Raw genomic sequence first — 16521 nt, forward strand, 5'->3', positions numbered from 1 at the left:
ATTGCAAAACCTCGATGTAAATTGTAAACCGACTAAAATTTATTATCGGTAAGAGATTTACGTTTTAACCAAAATAAATCATGGATTTCACTGAATAATCACAGGCTCATATCCACCTATCAGTCAGATGAGCGACAATTAATCACTGATTGCGGATTAAAATACCTACTTTGAGGTGTCTGATGCTTTAAAATATTTTGTATTAAATTATTTTTGGTTAAATGGGTTTGCATGCTTTCGGGTTGTGAATCTCACTCTGCCTATTGACAGTTCGGCATTTCCCAGATGCTGAGCTCCTGCCTTTGAAGTGGCTGTGGGACCGGAGCTGTTTTCACCCCCAACGTGGCATACAGCGCCTGAGTGGGACCAGTGATCGGGTTGCACCGAGCGGAAGTGAAGCGATCGCCATTGTTGTGTCGTGGCTCTGACGGCGCTCAGGTGATTGTTGAGCAGCAGAAGGCAAAAACACCCCGATCCTCGGATATAATCCCGGCGGCAAGCCCCGGCCTCCTCCCGCTGACTCTTCCCGGTGAGTTTAAGGCGGCCTTGCGTTATCCGGAGTGTCGCCGGCGGGGCGGGGAGGGTGCGCGATCTGGGCTACGGTCCCTGTGGCGATCCCGATCCCCGGTCCCAATGACGATCAGTCACTACCCCCCTCCCTCCACCGCTACATTTCCCCTGGCGACCTCCCAGACTCCGGTCCCCCCTCGGCTCCCCCACCATCCTCTGGCTCCCCCGTCTCCCACACACCCAACCATCCTGGCTCCCTCGTCTCCCCCCTCCACCCCCCCCCGGGCTCCCTCGTCTCCCCCCTCCACCCCCCCCCCCCGGGCTCCCTCGTCTCCCCCCTCCACCCCCCCCCCCGGGCTCCCTCGTCTCCCCCCTCCACCCCCCCCCCGGGCTCCCTCGTCTCCCCCCTCCACCCCCCCCCCGGGCTCCCTCGTCTCCCCCCTCCACCCCCCACCGGGCTCCCTCGTCTCCCCCCTCCACCCCCACCGGGCTCCCTCGTCTCCCCCCTCCACCCCCACCGGGCTCCCTCGTCTTCCCCCCTCCACCCCCACCGGGCTCCCTCGTCTTCCCCCCTCCACCCCCCACCGGGCTCCCTCGTCTCCCCCCTCCACCCCCCACCGGGCTCCCTCGTCTCCCCCCTCCACCCCCGCCCGGGCTCCCTCGTCTCCCCCCTCCACCCCCCCCGGGCTCCCTCGTCTCCCCCCCCCCCCCCCCGTCTCCCCCCCCCCGGCTCCCTCGTCTCCCCCCCCCCCGGCTCCCTCGTCTCCCCCCCCCCCCCCCCCCCCCGTCTCCCCCCCCCCCCCCCGTCTCCCCCCCCCCCCCCCGTCTCCCCCCCCCCCCGTCTCCCCCCCTCCGCCCGTCTCCCCCCTCCCCCCGTCTCCCCCCTCCCCCCGTCTCCCCCCTCCTCCCCCCTCCCCCGTCTCCCCCCTCCCCCCCCCCTCCCCCGTCTCCCCCCTCCCCCCCCCCTCCCCCGTCTCCCCCCTCCCCCGTCTCCCCCCTCCTCCCCCCCCCGGGCTCCCTCGTCTCCCCCCCTCCTCCCTCCCCGGGCTCCCTCGTCTCCCCCCTCCTCCCTCCCCGGGCTCCCTCGTCTCCCCCCCCCCCCCCCGGGCTCCCCCCTCCTCCCCCCCCCCCGGCTCCCTCGTCTCCCCCCTCCTCCCCCCCCGTTTGCCTTCTCTCCCCCCCCCCCCCCACCGTTCCCCTATCTCCTCCTCCCCCCCCCCCACCGTTCCCCTATCTCCTCCTCCCCCCCCCCCCCATCGTTCCCCTATCTCCTCCCCCACCCCCCCCACCGTTCCCCTATCTCCTCCCCCCCCCCCCCACCGTTCCCCTATCTCCTCCCCCCCCCCCCACCGTTCCCCTATCTCCTCCCCCCCCCCCACCGTTCCCCTTTCTCCTCCCCCCCCCCCCACCGTTCCCCTTTCTCCTCCCCCCCCCCCCCCCCCCACCGTTCCCCTTTCTCCTCCCCCCCCCCCCACCGTTCCCCTTTCTCCTCCCCCCCCCCCCCACCGTTCCCCTTTCTCCTCCCCCCCCCCCACCGTTCCCCTTTCTCCTCCCCCCCCCCCACCGTTCCCCTTTCTCCTCCCCCCCCCCCACCGTTCCCCTTTCTCCTCCCCCCCCCCACCGTTCCCCTTTCTCCTCCCCCCCCCCCACCGTTCCCCTTTCTCCTCCCCCCCCCCCCCACCGTTCCCCTTTCTCCTCCCCCCCCCCCACCGTTCCCCTTTCTCCTCCCCCCCCCCCCCACCGTTCCCCTTTCTCCTCTCCCCCCCCCCCCCCCCCCACCGTTCCCCTTTCTCCTCTCCCCCCCCCCCCACCGTTCCCCTTTCTCCTCCCCCCCCCCACCGTTCCCCTTTCTCCTCCCCCCCCCCACCGTTCCCCTTTCTCCTCCCCCCCCCCACCGTTCCCCTTTCTCCTCCCCCCCCCCCACCGTTCCCCTTTCTCCTCCCCCCCCCCACCGTTCCCCTTTCTCCTCCCCCCCCCCCCACCGTTCCCCTTTCTCCTCCCCCCCCCCACCGTTCCCCTTTCTCCTCCCCCCCCCCCCCACCGTTCCCCTTTCTCCTCCCCCCCCCCCACCGTTCCCCTTTCTCCACCCCCCCCCCCCACCGTTCCCCTTTCTCCACCCCCCCCCCCCCCACCGTTCCCCTTTCTCCTCCCCCCCCCCCACCGTTCCCCTTTCTCCTCCCCCCCCCCCACCGTTCCCCTTTCTCCTCCCCCCCCCCCCACCGTTCCCCTTTCTCCTCCCCCCCCCCCACCGTTCCCCTTTCTCCTCCCCCCCCCCCACCGTTCCCCTTTCTCCTCCCCCCCCCCCACCGTTCCCCTTTCTCCTCCCCCCCCCCCCACCGTTCCCCTTTCTCCTCCCCCCCCCCACCGTTCCCCTTTCTCCTCCCCCCCCCCCCACCGTTCCCCTTTCTCCTCCCCCCCCCCACCGTTCCCCTTTCTCCTCCCCCCCCCCCCCCACCGTTCCCCTTTCTCCTCCCCCCCCCCCCCACCGTTCCCCTTTCTCCTCCCCCCCCCCCACCGTTCCCCTTTCTCCTCCCCCCCCCCACCGTTCCCCTTTCTCCTCCCCCCCCACCGTTCCCCTTTCTCCTCCCCCCCCCACCGTTCCCCTTTCTCCTCCCCCCCCCCACCGTTCCCCTTTCTCCTCCCCCCCCCACCGTTCCCCTTTCTCCTCCCCCCCTCCCACCGTTCCCCTTTCTCCTCCCCCCCCCCAACCGTTCCCCTTTCTCCTCCCCCCCCCACCGTTCCCCTTTCTCCCCCCCCCCACCGTTCCCCTTTCTCCCCCCCCCCACCGTTCCCCTTTCTCCCCCCCCCCCACCGTTCCCCTTTCTCCCCCCCCCCCACCGTTCCCCTTTCTCCCCCCCCCCCACCGTTCCCCTTTCTCCCCCCCCCCCCACCGTTCCCCTTTCTCCCCCCCCCCCACCGTTCCCCTTTCTCCCCCCCCCCCCACCGTTCCCCTTTCTCCCCCCCCCCCCACCGTTCCCCTTTCTCCCCCCCCCCACCGTTCCCCTTTCTCCCCCCCCCCACCGTTCCCCTTTCTCCCCCCCCCCCCACCGTTCCCCTTTCTCCCCCCCCCCACCGTTCCCCTTTCTCCCCCCCCCCCCACCGTTCCCCTTTCTCCCCCCCCCCCCACCGTTCCCCTTTCTCCCCCCCCCCCACCGTTCCCCTTTCTCCCCCCCCCCACCGTTCCCCTTTCTCCCCACCCCACCGTTCCCCTTTCTCCCCCCCCCCCCCACCGTTCCCCTTTCTCTCCCCCCCCCCACCGTTCCCCTTTCTCTCCCCCCCCCCCCACCGTTCCCCTTTCTCTCCCCCCCCCCCCCACCGTTCCCCTTTCTCTCCCCCCCCCCCACCGTTCCCCTTTCTCTCCCCCCCCCCCACCGTTCCCCTTTCTCTCCCCCCCCCCCCACCGTTCCCCTTTCTCTCCCCCCCCCCCCACCGTTCCCCTTTCTCTCCCCCCCCCCCCCACCGTTCCCCTTTCTCTCCCCCCCCCCCCACCGTTCCCCTTTCTCTCCCCCCCCCCCACCGTTCCCCTTTCTCTCCCCCCCCCCACCGTTCCCCTTTCTCTCCCCCCCCCCCGACCGTTCCCCTTTCTCTCCCCCCCCCCCCCGACCGTTCCCCTTTCTCTCCCCCCCCCCCCCCGACCGTTCCCCTTTCTCTCCCCCCCCCCCCCGACCGTTCCCCTTTCTCTCCCCCCCCCCCCCGACCGTTCCCCTTTCTCTCCCCCCCCCCCGACCGTTCCCCTTTCTTCCCCCCCCCCACCGTTCCCCTTTCTCCCCCCCCCCCCCCCCCCACCGTTCTCCTTTCTTCCCCTCCACTCCCCCCCCACCCCCCATGCTCCCGTCCCCTTTCCTCTACCCCCTCCCCCAGGCTCCGGTTCCCTTCCCCTACCACCCCACCATTCTCCCCTCCGCCCCCCGGTTTCAGATGTCAGTGGTTGTAATTGCCACCCCCCATGCTCCCGTCCCCTTTCCTCTACCCCCTCCCCCAGGCTCCGGTTCCCTTCCCCTACCACCCCACCATTCTCCCCTCCGCCCCCCGGTTTCAGATGTCAGTGGTTGTAATTGTAAATGTAGATCGTTTGGTTTTGTGGGGTTGTGCAAATCATCGCTCAGCTGCTGTGCCACTAAGCTGGTTTTATCACTTTGCTGTTAACCTTTTGTTGTCGGGTTCTGTGCTCTTGAGTCTCTGCCTTCTTGCAAATTGTTTTGCGTATTGACAAATCCAAAATTTAAAATGGCTATTTGAGTACTATTTGGTGCTGATATTTTAAATAATACACAGTCAGTCCTGAGGATAGTAGTGCAGATGCAGTAAAATCCACAGGAGGATTGCATTTGAATTGCAAGTAGATATTTGGTTGTAGTGAGTAATGAGGCCTGCAGACTTTGAGTATTCAAATTAGGCTGGATGTATGGCAGGTTTTTCAACACTTGGCCTTTGGTAGGGGACTCTGGAATAGTGTGTGTCTGAGGCAGGGCAGTAACAGTGACAAATTGGTGATGGTTTACTTGGCTCACTGTTTAGACTCATTTGCAGAATGGCCAAATGCGCCGTGTATCTGACAACTGCTAAGCCTATGGAGAGTTTTGTTTGTAGCCCCCCCCCCGCCCCTTTTTTATTGCCCTCTTTAATCACTTGTGCAACTGGGGGAAGGGAGTAGTATGTGAACAATTGTATCCTGCCATTAGTGGACAGTGTTTAGTTTTATATATAGTATCATTTTATAAACTGGCATTGTTTAAGGCGACAGGCAGTCATTGTACGCGGCTAGTCATTATCTTGTTCTGTGTTTCATGGAAGCCCGAATGCCATAGCAATAGCACTCCCATCTATTCCTGCCAATCCATCGCTGTTTGTGTTTTCAACTTTGAATATATTCCCATTAGCAAATAGAATTCAGAGTTATCAATTCTAGAATCAGAGTATGGGACTTGCTGGGAGATTAATAAGGATAGGCTACATGGACTAATCTTCTGCCCAGAACAAAGCTATGTAAGAGAGGTATTGTTTGTTTAATTCAGTAAATTTTTCCTCGAAATACTCTTACGTATTTCTGTACCATCGTACATCTAGACCCTGCACTCTGGAATTCCAGACCTAAACCACTTCATCCCTCCAACACCTCTCCTGAAAACCCACTCAAATAAGGTCAAGTTGCCTCAGTTGTTTTGCAAGTTACAGTGACCTGAAGTTCCACAGAAGCAGCCCACCAATACTTGCTCAAAGAACCATTCACTAGATAGTGATTGTGAACAGGAAACCTGGATAATTTTATGCCCCTGTCCCAGGGTTTCTTTTCTTCCTCATTTTCCACATTGATCAAGAATAAACTTGCAAGTTTGCTTGTTAAAAGTCTAAGATGGGTCGAAGTCAATTTTAAAACTGTACCCTGTGACAAGGAATGAGTAGACAGACACACAGACCCTTGAGATGCTAATCTTTGACATCTTGTTAAATTATTTGCTCTGTTCTTATACCAGCAACCAGTTCATATGTTAGAGTTTGAAGCTTGCCTTGGAATGTTTCACAGGTCACTCTTGTATTCTTCTCCAAGGACTAACCGTTCATTAAAAAGGTGTAACACTGTAAAAAGTGCATATCACTTTGTGGCAGTGATTTTTTATTTGGCTGTTGAAGTGCATCAGATTAACTCAGTTTGACGTAGACAGTCCAAGGATTTTTTCCGGTATGTCAGTGGTGTCAGTGACCCACCTGGTATGTGTAATCTGCCATGTATGCATGTTGTTGACCTTTGGTTGCCCACATGCAATAGACAGCTGTTAGTCCTCTGTTGTGTCATAAAAAACTGTCCATTACCCACTCATTTCAAATAACATTTTCAAGGCTGATCATTTTTAAGGCCATTTCAGTATAGGGTGGTAGGTATAGGCCTTCCGATTGACAACTTTTTATTTACCCCTGAATTTGAGCCTAAAAGCCAGTTGCAAACATAGATATATTTTTGGTGGGTCAAAAATGAAACACTACATTTTTAATTGGGAAAACTTAAAGTTCATTCAGTAAAACAACTTTGCACAAAAATGAAATACATGTAAATAGCAACAGCTTGCAATTAGTACCTTTAATGTAGGAAAACGTCCCAAGCTGCTTCGCGTTACCAGGCAAAAATGGACATTGAGCTGTAGGAGGAGGAGTGGCTTAAGGAAAAATCATAAGAGGTAGGTTTTAAGCAGAAGGAGTTGGAGGGGTGAAGCGGTTTCAGTTGGGAATTCCAGAGTGCAGGGTCTGGATGCGAATACTTCATGTGCATTTCTAACAGGAGTTAATGTCTCATTACTTGAACCCTCAGCATCTCTTCCCATGCAGCGTGTTCATGTATCTGCATGTGACTGCCAATGTGCTATGTAACAGTGTTACATTTGAGTAGATTCAGTGCCTTTTCCCCACAAACAAGGAAAATTGTGTGCATCACTACAGAAGTGTAGTGAAGTGAAGCTGACCTATCCAGGTTTTAACAGGGTCAACACTAATTTTGGAATTGGACTGGTTGTTATGAAAGTGGGGAGCTAGTTACCAGATTTTAACATAAAAAAGCATGGGAAAAGCATTGAGTTTTAACATTTTCTTGCACCTCTCCCCAAAACGCAGGCTGTTGACTGAAGAATCACAAGTTACATCCTCATCAAAGTACTAAATCAGGATTTCAGTCAATACTATTTACCATTTTGTGCAAGTAAGTTATGTTTTGTATATGTTTCTAGGACTGGAGGTTTTTTATTTTCCAAATTAGTGAACTGTAGCTTGCTGTATATGCATTTCTCCCATTTTAAAATACTTCGCGCATTTTTGCAAGTGGAAGTGACATCCTACTTGGCCTCTAGCCCCCTTGTCGTTTAACAGTGGGAGCATGTATTGGAATGTGTTTTTACACCCTGTTGTGAGCAACTTTGTTGGATAAACAGTTGAAACACGATACAGACTTGATGGGTTGAATGATTTCCTTCTGTGCTGTTCTGTGATTAGTCCCTTTGATAACTCAGTGAATTTATCCAGTGAGTAGCTGAGCCATGAAGGTCTAGGTGGTCCCTCATCTGTGTTGTTAATCTCAACAATTTTGGGTCAGCTCTCATCAAGGTTCCCACTCCTGTTTGCTATCCATCAACCCCAGCTGGAAGTGCAGATGTACAGTTCTGGGGCAAGGAAAAACATTGGACCTGACTGTGATGTCACTGTAACACCAGCACCAGTCAATGCTCACCCAAGAATAATAACAGCTTGGTTGGTGCTGGGTTGTGCCTATGTAACCATACTCCAGCAAGGAGTCATTGTTTCCAGCAAATGAGAAAATAGGTGAGAAATAAAATGCAGCATCTCCTGTTGCTCGAGTGATTCAGCTCAGGTCTGTGCTGAGTTGTCTGAACTCAATCAGGACAGTGCTATCATTAGCCTCTGCCCCTTGATTAGCGAGGTGAAAAATCAGCCAAAGTTTCAGCTTCTGATTACTATCTAGTGACCCTCCGCACTGGAAGTTCCTTCTGTATTAAAACCAGGTTATGTCATGAAGTAGCTCCTCTGTGATGGCCCAAAATGGAATAACCACTTATGAATGCCTTGCTGACAGTTATGTAAGTGTAATATAATGTTTCTATTCTTGGCGCATTCCAAAAAAGTGTTTATTAAAATTTGTGTTCCTAGGTGCATTGTCTGTAAAATCTTGTTGTTCATGACCAGTTTTTTTCCAGTGCGTGGTACCTGGGCATTTGTTTTCAACAACCATGCACACACAGTATTTAACATAGCACACGGTCCGCTTGGTACCTGCCAGGTTGCTGCGCGGCCGCATATGCGTGCAGCTGAGTAGCAACATTGCCTAGGTGGGATAGAAAGTTTCTGCGCTGTATGCAGTTTCTCTTCCTTGAATAATTATCCAAACTCTTTTCCATTGTGAAATTTTAATCTGTTGCAAAATGTTCTTTTTGAATACGAATTCATGTGTTTTTATTTTTCGTCCAATTTTCTTGTACCCTTTTCTGAAGTCAGTAAGTCATGTTAAGCTACATTTTCATAAGCACCAGCAACGCTATACAATGTTTCCCAAGTAGTTATTCCTCACAAGAGTGTCGAGTGGTGGCAGGAAATTTATTTGTGAGTAGCGCTCACAGGCAAGCCCAATCCTGCCCTCGCTCAATATCCATGACAAAAGAAATAGGAATGGAAGTAGGCCATTCGGCCCCTCGAGCCTGCTCTGCCATTCAGTAAGCTCATGGCTGATCTGATTGTGGCCTTAACTCCACTTTCCTTCCTTTCCTTTCCCTCCCCTCCATAACCCTTGACTGCCTTGTCAGTCAAAAATCTGTCTAACTCAGCTTTGAACATATTCAATGACCCAGCCTCCACTGCTCGCTGGGGCAGAGAATTCCAAACACTAATAACCCACTAAGAGAAGAAATTTTTCCTCATTTCCATCTTAAATGGGAGACCCCTTAATTTGAAACTGTGACCCCTAGTTCTAGATTCCCCCACGAGGGGAAACATCCTCTCAGCATCTACCCTGTCAAGTCACCTCAGAATCTTATATGTTTCAATAAGATCACCTTTCAATCTTCTAAACTCCAATGAGCATAGGCCCAACCCGCTCAGCCTTTCCTCATAGGACAAACCCCTCATCCAAGGAATCAGCTAGTGAACCTTCTCTGAACTGCTTCCAATGCATATATATCCCTCCTTGAATAAGGTGACCAAAACTGTACACAATACTCTAGGTGCAGTCGCACCAATGTCCTCTACAGTTGTAGCAAGACTTTCCTACTTTTATACTCCATCCCCCTTGCAACAACAGCCGACATTTCATTTGACTTGCTAATTACTTGCTGTACCTGCACGTAAACCTTTTGTGATTCATGTACAAGAGCACCCAGATCCTTCTGTACTGCAGCATTCTGCAGTCTCTCCATTTAAATAATCTGCTTTTCTGTTCTTCCTGCCAAAGTGGACAACCTCACATTTTCCCACATTATATTCCATCTGCTAAATTTCTGCCCACTCACTTAACCTATCTATATCCCTTTGCATAACCTATCTATATTTGCAGATATACACCTTTGTCAGGCATTTTTGAAACAATTAAGATTGTGAACTCTGGTATCTAGTCATGTACTATGATGCAAATAAAATGTCATCTACAGTGTTGGAATACAATGTGAAAATAATATGGTGCAGTTTTAATATGTGGTGTACTCCTTCCCATCCACCTGAGTTCCCTGTCTCAGCTACTGTTATATGGGACCATGCTAAGTGAAGACTCCAGGCCCAAGCACATTGTGTACCAGGAATTAGAGGGTGCTTGGGGAACAGTGCACCCTCACATTTAACTATTTAGAGCAGGACTGGCAGAAGCTTGCAACAAGGTTGTTGTTCACCTTCTTGGTGTAGTTGGACCACAGCTGAGGATAAGGAAGATTGATGCAAAAAGTGGCAAATGAAAACATCAACCTTTGGGGTGGAATAGCATAGAACATCATTGAAAATTATTTGAATTAATGTCAATGGAATACATATACGTTCTGATTTTGGCAAACATAACAATTATGGGATTGTAGTCTCTATCTATAGGCTCTGTCCTTGGGACAGTAATTATTCAGAAGTAGCAGAAATGATGTGAAAACTTCACTCCGCCTGGCATTGGCTGTGACTCAGCAAACAAAAAGGACAAAGATTTACTGTAATTTTTTTTTGATGACCAAATTCTGTACATGGAGAGAGGCCAAATTCAAAAGGGATACTTTTTTGCTATTTCTCAAGAAATATTTGTTTCATCTCCCTGATTGCCTTTTTATTGTAGGCACAAACTGTCTTTTAGCAGGACGCACTATTTTTGTAAACACGTTGCCACTGAGTTATTTACTTTAGGTGTGCACAGAAGAGGTGTAGAAAAAGTTAGGTGCACCTTCACTGCAAGTCCATATCTAAAGTTCACTGAAACATAAGCTGCAAGTTGTAATCTTGCAGAGTTTGATTTCTGCTTTAGCTTCTGAAGTAATTTGTGTTTCACCAGCTTTCTAGCATCCTCTAGTGGTATGGAGTACTGCTGCAGCTGAGGGTTGAGCAAACCTGAGCATTTTGGGGCACTGACAGGAAACTACAGGCCAGAAATCCTAAAATCTGTCATTAGGGAAAAATGATAGATTCTGTCTTTCAGAGTTCCCTAGATTCAGGAGTAGTCCCTCTGGATTGGAAAGTTGCACATGTCACTCCACTTTTTAAGAAGGGTGAAAGGGGGAACCAAGGAAATTACAGACCAGTTAGCCTGACATCTGTGGTGGGCAAGTTGCTGGAGTCTATAATCAAGGATAGGGTGACTGAACACCGAGAAAAATTTCAGCTAATCAGGGACAGCCAGTATGGATTCATGACGGGAAGGTCATGCCTGACAAATCTCATTGAACTTTTTGAAGAGGTGACTAATGTAGTGGACAGGGGAATGTCTATGGATGTTATTTATGTGGACTTCCAGAAGGCATTTGATAAAGTCCCACATAAGAGACTGTTAACTAAGGTAGAAGCCCATGGAGTTGAGGGCAAATTATTGACATGGTTAGGAAGTTGGTTGAGTCGTAGGTGACAGAGAGTGGGGATAATGGCTAAGTACTCCGATTGGCAGGATGTAACTACTGGTGTACCACAGGGATTTGTGTTGGGGCCTCAATTATTCACATTATTCATTAATGACTTGGATGATGGCATAGTAAGTCATATATCCAAATGTGCTGATGATACAAAGTTAGGCGGCATTGTAGACTGTCCAGATAATATCATAAAATTGCAAAGAGATATTGACAGACTAGGTGAATGGGCAAAACTGTGGCAGATGGATTTCAATGCGGGCAAGTGTGAGATTATCCATTTTGGACCAAAAAAGGATAGAGCAGGGTACTTTCTAAATGGGAAGATGTGAAGTACAGTGGATGGCTCAGGTGCATAGATCTTTAAAATGCCACGAGCAAGTGCAGAAAGTAATCAAAAAGGCTAATGGAATGCTAGCCTTTATATCTAGAGGATTGGAGTATAAAGACACAGGTTATGCTGCAGCTGTACAAAACCCTGGTTAGACCCCACTTGGAGTACTGTGAGCAGTTCTGGGCACCACACCTTAGGAAGGATCTATTGGCCTTGGACGGAGTGCAACGTAGGTTTACAAGAATGATATCTGGACTACAGGGGTTAAGTTACAAGGAGAGATTACACATATTAGGCCTGTTTTTGCTAGAATTTAGAAGGTTAAGGGGTGATCTGATCGAAGTCTTCAAGATATTAACAGGAAAAGACAGGCTAGATAAAGATAAACTATTCCCACTGGGTGGAGATTCAAAAACTAGAGGGCATAGTCTAAAAATTAGGACCAGACCGTTCAGGAGAGATGTTAGGAAGCACTTCTTCATGCAAAGGGTGGTGGAGGTTTGGAACTCTCTCCCACAAACAGCAGTTGAAGCTAGAACAGTTGTTAATTTTAAATCTGAGATAGATAGATTTTTGTTAAGCAAAGATATTAAGGGATATGGGCCAAAGGCAGGTATATGGAGTTAGGCCGCGGATCAGCCATGATCTCATTGAATTGTGGGACTGGCTCAAGGGGCTGAATGACCTCCTGTTCCTATCTTCCTATGTTATTAAGGAGGTTCTACAGGGCACTTAGAAAATCATAATGCAATCAGGCGAGTCAGCATGGTTTTGTGCAAGGGAAATCATGTTTGACTAATTTATTAGAGTTCTTTGAAAAAGTAACAAGCCATGTGGATAAAGGGGAACCTGTGGATGTGTACTTGGATTTCCAAAAGGCATTTGATAAGATAAAATGTTGTTACACAAGATAAGAGCTCATGGTGTAGTGGATAACATAACAGCATGGATAGAGGATTGGTTAGCTAACAGGAAGTGGAGAGTGGGGATAAATGGGTCATTTTCGGGTTGGCAAGCTGTTATTAGTGGAGTGCCACAGGGATCAGTGCTGGGGCCTCAACTACTTAGAATCTATATAAATGACGGATGAAGGGACCGAATGTATGGTTGCTAAATTTGCTGATGAGACAGAGTAAGTTGTGAGGAGCACATTAGCAGTTTGCAAAGAATTATAAATGGGCTAGGTGAGTGGGGAAAAATTTGGCAGATGTAGGATAATGTGGGAAAATGAGAACTTGTCCACTTTGGTAGGAAGAATAGAAAAACACTATTATTTAAATGGAAAGAGATTGCAGAACTCTGGTACAGCAGGATCTGGGTGTCCTGGTACATGATTCACAAACAGTTAGTATGCAAGTACAGCAAATGATTAGGAAGGCAAATGGAATATTGTTTATTGCAAGGGGAATGGAATATAAAAGTAAGGAAGTTTTGCTACAGTCGTGCAGGGTATTGGTGAGACCATATCTGGAGTACTGTGTACAGTTGTGATCGCTTAATTAAGAAAGGATATAATTGTATTAGAAGTTGTTCAGAGAAGGTTCACTCAACTGATTCCTGGAATGAAGGGGTTATCTAATGAGGAAAGGTTGGACAGGTTGGGCCTGTATCCATTGGAGTTTAGAAGAATGAGAGGTGATCTTATTGAAACGTATAAGATTCTGAGGGGCTTGACAGGGTAGATGCTGAGAGGATGTCTCCCCTCATGGGGGCATCTAGAACTAGGGGTCACAGTTTAAATATAAGGGTCTCTCATTTGAGACAGAGATGAAGAGAAATTTTTCTCTGAGGGTTGTTAGTGTTTGGAATTCTCTTCCCCAGAGAGCAGTGGAGACAAGGTCATTGAATATTTTTAAGGCTGTTAGATTCTTGATTGACAAGGGAGTCAAAGGGTATAGGGGATAGACAGGAATGTAAAGCTGAGGCCACAATCAGGTCAGCCATGATCTTATCAAATGGTGGAGTAGCCTCGAGGCCTGCTCTGCTTTCGTATGTTTGCATGACGGGTTTGATAACCAAGGGGCAGAGATGTATGGTAAGGGGCAGGAGGTTTAGAGGGGATTTGAGGACAAATGTTTTCACCCAGAGGGTGGTTGGAATCTGGAACACACTCCCTGAAGAGGTGGTAGAGGCAGGAACCCTCACAACATTTAATTTAGATGAGCACTTGAAACGTCATAGCATACAAGGCTACGGACCAAGTGCTGGAAAATGGAATTATAATAGATAGGTGCTTGATGGCCGGCACAGACACGAAGGACCGAAGGGCCTGTTTCTGTGCTCTATAACTCTGTGACTCGAAGAGTTCTGTGAGTTTCTGAAAATCAGATCAGATATCCGGGCTCCCCAAGTGTAAAACATGAAAGTGAAAATTAACCTCAGGTATACCACCTCCTGACTGGAATTGTAAAACACTGTTGCTTGCAGACATGTTGTTTGACCGCTATCCTTCAGTTTTTCTGTGATCTATTTTGTAGCTTACATTTTTTGCTTTTCAAAACAGTGACTTGTGCTGCGATATGGTTCCTCATGTTGGAAGATGTCTGGTACCTTTCCCATGTGGCTAGATGGAAGCATCAGTGTTCTGTTAGCACATGGGTTGTTATAGCTGAGACTAATCTTAACCTTGTGGCATCCACAAACTTACACTTTCTGAGAAGGAGTTACTAGATAATGATCAAGAGCAGAAGCCCTAGCCTATGTTCCCCACCAGTCTGGCTGATATCATCAATTTCAGCCCAGGATTGAAGTCTTCTTAGTTTGTCTGACTCTATATTGCTCCATGTGACGCACTTGCTAATGTGTAGGGAGGAGGGTCTACTGATGGCTGCCAATGTTTCAATGCAGGTTGCGCTTCAGAGTTGTTCAGCTGTGAAGCTCTGGTTAATTTGCTTAATTAAATTAAGGATACAAGATTTCAATACAAAACTAATGACCCCCTCGTGCATATGCAAGATTTTCATTCTGTGGAGGTTTAAAGAGTTCTTTGGCTATTTTACCAGTGGAAACCTCACAGCCAGGGATGAGCCTGTCTTCCATCCAGGGACTCTGGAAAGTGATAAAGATTTAACTGGCCAATAAATATTTTTTGCTTTCCCCTTTAGTATCTTGAAGCTAATGCAGCTATAGACTGTCTCTACCCCTCCACTCTTGCTGAGATCATGGTAGCCATCACAACTGAACCCGACCTTGTACTTGCCTAACATGCACATGCAGTAGGATCCAAGATTAGTGATCAGAGGTTGAAACCTTTGACCAATTTCACCTAACCATAGGGGCACTTATTCTCCTTGAGATCAGTTACTTCAACAGCGGCTGGTGTGATCCAGAGAGTTGTCACCAATTGGTGAACAGCAAGAAACAAAATGCACTCCATATGTCCACACAATGGGAGGCTGTGAATTTACCCATTGACGTGTTCAGGAAATGATCTGTAAAAAGCTTTCACAGGCCCAAGCATTTCATCAATTTAATGTTAGTCCATAACTAGAGCTATGGGATATCAGTCTGGTTGTGTGTTAAGTCTTAACTAGGACACTCACTGGATGGAACACCTGACATTGATGCTTTAAACATTTTTTTGAGTCGTCTTTTGTCTCCAGTGTCACTGTCGTATTCTTGATTCCTGTTCCATAATACTTGTGTCTGTCTGAACCCAAAATCTAAAATGGACAGAGCTATACTCTAGGTTTGACTGTTAATTGTTTATTAATTGAGTAGTTAATTGTATCAGGGTGGGTATTAGCTGGGGATTCACTTGTGCTCCTGTATATCAGAGCAGACTGAAACTGTGGTTATTGTGTTTGGAGGTGCATCTTGGTAATTTATGTCTCTGTAAATAAAAGCTTGTAAGTGTATAAAGATTAAGCTCCAATTCTATCCTTCACTGCCTGGCTATCTTGAATAGAACACAACCGCCTGTCTCTGCTACATTAGCTGCTCTAAGCTGAATGGCTGAGTAACATTGCCTGACTTCACTCTGCCTCAACTCATCTACTGAAACCCTCATTCTTGCCTTTGCTACCTCTAGACTTAACTATTCCAGCGCACTCTTGGCTGTTCTCACACATTTCTACACTCCGTAAACTTGAGGTCATCCAAATCTCTTCTGCTCATGTTCTAACGGCACCTGTTGGGAGCGGCAGACCTGCGTGGAGCCAATTACCGGAGAGCACATAAAGTGAGACCCAGGCTCAGGGACTTCATCTACCTGGAGGGAGTCAGGAGCAGCGGCGCCGGTGGCAGACCTGCGAGGAACCAACTACCTGGAGTGTATAAAGAGAGACCCAGGCTCGGGGCCTTCCACTTAACTGGAGGGAGTTGGGAGCAGCGGACCTGTGTGGAGCCAACTACCTCTACGTGCAGGAGTTTGGGGGGAAAAAAATTAAACAGTGACATCACTGGAAAGTGGTGAGTTGATTGGCTGGTGAGTATTGCTGCTTAGGGACTGAGTCTAAACAACTGGGAGTTTAAAAACATTAAAAATATTAAGTATTAATAACAAATAACAAGTGGGTAGCTGGTGAAGAGTAGGAAGTAGCAAAGTATTAGGTGGGGTCAGAGTAAGAGTGTCAGTACCAGAGAAGGGAGTAGTTCTGTATTGGATGGGAGTGGACTGAGAAGGACTACGAGGAATGCAAAGACAGGATTACAATGTATATGTTTAAATGCACAAAGTGTGGTGAATAAAGTTGATAACCTACAAGCACAAATAGCAGTTTGGGAATAAGATGTAGTGCCAATAACGGAAAAGTCTTAAAAATGGCGAGGACTGGGTGCTTAATATATCAGGATATAAAGTGTTCAGAACAGATAGAGAAAGGAAAAAAAGAGGTGGGGTAGCAGTCCTGGTTAGGGAAGACATTGCCGTGCTGGAAAGGAAGGATCATTTGGTTAGAGTTGAGGAGCCAAAAGGGTATGACCATGCTGCCAAAGGCTCCCAAATAGTGGGAGAGAGATAGAGGAGCAGATCTGCAGGGAAATCAAACAGATTTGCAAGAACTATAGAGTGGTGATATTGGGCGACTTTAATTACCCAAATATCAATTGGGATAATTTTAGAGTTAAGGGTAAGGAGGGGGAGGAATTCTCAAATATGTT

At 49.7% G+C, this 16521-nt stretch overlaps 1 protein-coding gene across 2 annotated transcripts in view; it reads left to right on the top strand.

Annotated features, from left to right (window-relative positions):
* The first annotated feature begins 363 nt into the window (after nt 1–363).
* The window catches only part of sar1b (secretion associated, Ras related GTPase 1B), a 46901-nt gene continuing 30743 nt past the window's right edge, over nt 364–16521 (top strand). Inside the window, exons 1-2 of one of the 2 annotated variants that reach the window (XM_068043707.1) lie at nt 365–529; nt 7114–7198. The gene's annotated coding sequence lies outside the window, so the exon portion shown is untranslated. Of the gene's footprint in view, nt 530–7113; nt 7199–16521 lie in introns of both variants that reach the window. The other variant, XM_068043708.1, reaches the window with a different exon arrangement.

Source organism: Heterodontus francisci, chromosome 12, assembly GCF_036365525.1.
Source record: "Heterodontus francisci isolate sHetFra1 chromosome 12, sHetFra1.hap1, whole genome shotgun sequence".
Lineage (NCBI taxonomy): Eukaryota > Metazoa > Chordata > Chondrichthyes > Heterodontiformes > Heterodontidae > Heterodontus > Heterodontus francisci.